This window comes from Thalia democratica, unplaced genomic scaffold (assembly GCF_965202585.1).
Source record: "Thalia democratica unplaced genomic scaffold, ktThaDemo2.hap1.1 HAP1_SCAFFOLD_78, whole genome shotgun sequence".
Lineage (NCBI taxonomy): Eukaryota > Metazoa > Chordata > Thaliacea > Salpida > Salpidae > Thalia > Thalia democratica.
In genome coordinates, this window is record NW_028139255.1 from 148,284 (window position 1) to 153,926 (window position 5,643).

The 5,643-nt window shown below is 25.3% G+C and overlaps 1 pseudogene across 1 annotated transcript; it reads right to left on the minus strand.

Moving 5' to 3' along the window:
- Window positions 1–361: 361 nt before the first annotated feature.
- LOC145845555 (kelch-like protein 13) lies at window positions 362–5,432 on the minus strand (annotated as a pseudogene). The gene is made up of 8 exons (XR_014370427.1): window positions 5,311–5,432; window positions 5,171–5,210; window positions 4,870–4,937; window positions 3,913–4,006; window positions 3,557–3,669; window positions 2,748–2,844; window positions 2,164–2,227; window positions 362–1,534 (listed from the first exon to the last, which is right to left on the minus strand). The product of XR_014370427.1 is annotated as a kelch-like protein 13 (transcript).
- Between the last annotated feature and the right edge of the window lie 211 nt (window positions 5,433–5,643).

Consider the following 5,643-nt stretch of genomic DNA (forward strand, 5'->3'; position numbering starts at 1 on the left):
GAAAATTTATAAAAAAATTAAAATTAAAGAACTATTCATACAGTTTTAAACACATTTATTAAATCCGTTGTTGATATTAACTGCAAAAATTAGTTCACAAATATTTTTTTTTCACTTAAAACTGAAAAATTAAACAAAATGCATACTTTTAAAACAGAAAGTTTAGTTCATTTAATATTAAGGGAAGACATTTTAATGACAAAAAATTAAGACATTAAATGAACTTTATTATCTAACAAAAACAAAACAGTACACATAAAAACGCTAACTAATATTCCTTGCAAAATTTGCATACTTTTGATGCGAAAAACTTAATATCAAAAGTATAAATTACTAAAATATAGAAACATATAAACTGAAAGTTAGCAGAATTAAAAAAAAAAGTAAATATTTTTGTTTTTACCAAAGTGTTCTTGATACAAAAGTTTTAAAATTCACAGCTTATAATTAAGTTAAAAAAAATAACTTGTATTAAGCTACAAAAATTATAAACTGCATAAAACGTTTTAGAAAAACACTTTTTGTTAGCTCAACTAAATTAAATTTTTTAAAGTATTTGAAATGTTGAAAATTTTAAACCTTTATCCAAACTTATAAAAATAGCATTTAGTAAACAACGACTTTAAATTTTTGTGACAAATTAGAGCTACTTACCTTTTGATTTAATGCATTTAAATTGTGTGAATGGATCCAAATAAAAATTATATAGAAAGCAATAGATTAAAAAAAATCTGTTTATAAACACAAAGATAAACTTGAATATTTTTATAACTTGTTTAAAGTAGTTGTACTAATTATAATTTAAAAACCAGACTAAGTTATGCGATTTTGCTTGGCATGAGTGCTAGCTTAAAAAATAGAAGTTACTTTAAAAACTATGACATTCTAAAAAAAAAAATCATTAATCAAAATCATTTAAGAGTAAGATCTTACAAAAATAAATAAATAAGGTTTTGACCGTTAAACTTTAAGTAATCTTTAATAAATTAATATCTACATTTCAGTTAAAAACCTTTTTTTTTGAATATTCGTAACAATTACTTTTTCTTAAACGGTTATACCAAAAAAATAATTATTTTTCAAATGAACTTTAGAACGTAAAATAATTTTTAATTAATATATTGCTTATTATAGTAATATTCTCACTTTTAATTTTTTATAATAAAACTAATATAAAAAATATCACTTTTACTCCGTGTTAAGCAATATAAAATACAAACAGTCGTGCCTTACAAAACACTCAATTTTCACATGAAACTCATACAGTACTTATAACTTAAAGTATAATGATTTTATCAAAAACTCTTTTTTTCTCATGTCTATGCCATGTCGAATTCTTCTTCGATCTGTATGTTCTCGTTGCTTCCACTGTTGTTACCGTTGTTGTGCTGCTGATTGTTTTGTTTTATTTGGAGCGGTAGCGAAGCTAGCAGTGGTGCCGGTACCTTCAACGCGCAACAAGATACTGAAGTGAGTGGTTCGCTGAAGTCTGTTGATTTCTGCCACACATTTAATGTAGGGTCGTAGCAGGCGACTGTAGTAAGAAAAGAAATGTATATGTTTAGGGCTTATCAAAAATAATGTAATGCTGCATTTTATATTGGTGAGCAATTTAGAAGAATAAAATGGTTTGCAGAAAGTTGTTGACTTCTGACATATATTCAATCCTTGCATATTTCTTTTATGGGCCTAATGTGTAAATTACATATAGCAAGTTTATAATAAACGTTATATATATATTAATTAATAATAATTTAATTAAGCTTACCAGTTATTATGTTTGTGAAAATTACTATTACAAACTAATTTTTAGTTCAAATGTTTTATGTACTAAATATTTAATGTTTTATTAAATTTTTTACCAATTCTAACATCCTTATACTTAGTGTGTAAAAGACATACAACAAATTAAAAATAGTTTAAATGTTTATTAGCTTATATTAAATTATTATTCTAAATAGTTCTGATATGTATTCTATTTCTCCATGTGTGTAAGTTAGATAAAAAACTAATTACAGTTTAAATACTACAATTGTTCATTTTTATTTAGTGATAATTAGTCTTACCAGTCCTAACATCTTTTCTATCTCTCCAAGTGTATAGATTACATATTACAAATTAATCATAGTTGATATTATAAATTTATATAAACATCAAACATACCAGTCCTAACATCTTTTCTATCTCTCCAAGTGTGCCCTCCTACAACATATATCTTGTCATCAACCTGAAAATATACATAAATTCAAAATCTAGATAATGTGATAAAATCGATGAGAAAGAACGTGTTTGAATATAAATTACAAAGCATACCAAATTATAAATTATTACTATGTGTGTCCATTGACAACATTACTACCTACCTAAAAATTTACATAAATTCAATTAAGAATTACTATAATAAGGTTTCCTTTGTAAATAAGTTACAAACAATAGTATTCATTTATGTTGATACAAAACAACACTTAACAAGCAAAAACAAAGTTTACTAGCTACATCAGCTCTTTAAAAAATTGGCATATAACCTTTTTATATACTATACAAAACAACACAATTACTCATTCAATAATAATTAATTTTTTTCACTATACTGTATCAATCTACTAATCACAGTTTGTTTGATTAATTATTTATACACTTACTACTGCAGCAGCTTCTAATGGACCGAAAAATAATTAGATACATTAATTAAAAATAATAGATGTATTAGTAGCTATTTGTTGTATATGTAATATTAAATTACTTACAACTGCAGCTCCAGCTTCTGATTGACCCGCAAATAAGGGAGCAACTTTCGGTCCACTGTTCTGTAACTGTACAGTACATCTCGGTTGACAGGACATCCTCTGCAATTAAATATTTATTTAAACTATTTTTCTGTGACTGTACAGTTAATTTTAGTAGATAATATATTTCTGTTTATGATCTATGTACTGAAGTAAACAAAATAAACTTTGATTTTAGAGAATGAATTCCTAAACATGCACTTAAAAAGTTGGACAGAAAGTTACTAGAACGCCTCAAAATCTTACATCGTTAAAAGTAAGAGTTCGTTTTTTATTCTTAGTTCTTGTTTGGTTTTAGTACATTTTCACTAAAACTATTTTGTAAATTAAAACTTTATAAATATATTTAGACGTAAAAGTATGTAAATCAGAGTTGTCATAGGTTTTTGGAAATTTTTCAAGATTTTCTGAAGTTCTTTCAATTTATTGAAAGTAAATATTTCTTTTTTGGTCATTTAAATCAAGTTTAATATAAAAAATGTTTAAAAAAGAAAAATATATACTGAAAAATACTGGTATACTACTTAATTTAAATTTTATTTACAACAAATAAAATTCTAAATTATGCAAAAACTATTGTAAATGATAGACTTTTGTATTTAAAATAAAATCCCTAATTTACATGTAAAAATAGTTTAAAATTTTAGGTTTTTCAAAATTTCCTAAATTCCAGGTTTTTCAAAATTTCCCAAATTGCAGGTTTTTCGAGATTTTATGACAACCTTGGTTAATAAAAAAAACAGTTAATTATTAAAAAATGAAACAATAACCTCCTAGCCCCCATTAGTTTTAATTATTTCCACCAATAACGAACAATTTATCACCAAAATCCACCATACAATGCAGTCCACGCTCAGTTTTCAATTTGGGTTTGGCTTCCCATCTGTTAAGTTATACTAATTTTAACTATTTATTATCATTTATGTTGACTAATTTATTTATTTGAAATATATGCAACTTTTTCATTAGAAAAGTAACAACACATCTTAAGAGTATTTAGGACATATATACTTATTCGATCAGAGAGGTAACAAAATTATTATTTTAATTATTTGTTGTTTTTTACCTAATACTGCACATATTAATAATGTTTTTGGTTTATTTATTAGCACTTAATGCTATTTACCTATTTTCATTTGGGTGATAACAATGCACTTCTCTTTGGAAACCATCGCTCGCAAATCCACCCGCGATATACATTTTTCCCTGGCATGGTGAACCTATGTAGAGAAAGTATAAGTATAAAACAAATAAATACAGTATGAAAAACTGGCAAAATACATTTTACCTCGGATTATTGAACCTAAAATTATATTGTAATGAAACTACTGTATTTTATTTGATGTTTCATTGTTTTAAATGTCGAATATCTAGAGTAAGAAAAAAAAATACCACAAATGGAAATAAAAGTCTTGTGCAGTGAAGTATAATGCTGATTTATTGTTTTTACTTACATTTATTTGTGAGTTTGTATAAAGTACTTACTGTTAGAATTGTATAACAACTTAGTTATTTAGATGTTGACATTGGAATATTATTGAAATATAAAGTTATCATAAAGATCATTTTTTTTTTTTAATCTTTTGAGATTAAAATTAAGTAACTAATAGTTCTTTAAGTGTTTTGTAGTCTACTGTTCACTAAAACTTGATTGTTTTTAAGTTTGAACTACTTTCAAATAATTATTTTTGAAACATAGTGCTTGTATTACTAATTGTGGTCATTATTTAGAAAAGATTCATTACTCAATTTGAATTGTCTTACTTATATAAAGTAGACTAAAGTAGTATCTAGTACTAATAAAAAATAGTTAAAGTGTTGTTCAATTATGACTAATAGTCCTAACAAATTAATAATACCAACATCTATGGGTTACAATGTATTAGTATCAAAAAAATCAATTTTAATAACTTTTACCTGAATGCGAACATACAGCCACAGGTAATTCAGCAATTTAATTTAATGATTAAATTTTATTATATTAATTATTTATTTACCTGAATGAGCGCAAAACTGCATGAAGAAAATCAGTCAATTTTTAATAACTATATAAATATACATTATCATTCAATACTTAATTTACCTGAATGAGCACATACTGCATGGGGTAAATCGGCTATGGGTTCCCACTGGTTTCTCTCTATTCTGAATCTGTAATAATATTTTGTATAAGAAATACCTAAGATTTGTGTTGAATAGTTAATAATGCATAGGGTGGTTACAAATTTGTATGATTTTTTAGATGTTGATGTTTGCTTTAGAATCTAACAAAAACATGTTTTAAATGTGTGTGTGCAAGATACAGACTTTAAAAAGTTCAATGTCCTTTGAGTTTTTTATAATATTGACAGAAAAAAAATTCAAATAACAAAACATATTTAAACCTTTCACAACTAGCTAATGGACCAGTGTGATTTCTACCAGCTATGGCGTACACAAAAAACCCATCAATATTAATTAATATATAAGTAATAAACAATTAAAACCTCTCACAACTAGCCAATGGACCCAGTGTGATTTCTACCAGCTATGGCATACAGAAACCCGTCAATAGCAGAAACATGAAAATCAGTTCTCGTTTCAAGCATGTTTTTTCATCTTCATCCAAGTATTGAAACGGGGATCGTATCTGAAAATAGAAGCAAAAATTTAGATAAAAGGAATGTATATAAAAAGTTGTTAATTGGAAAATTTTTTATAAAAGCAAGAAAACTTTTTAAATAGCAATACTTCCATTATAAGCAAAAGTTTAGATATTAAATGATTGTAAAAAATAATAAAAACCAGAAAACATTACTAATGCTTACATATATACCACAGATGTTCTTGTGCTAAAACTTTATTTCAACTAACGGTG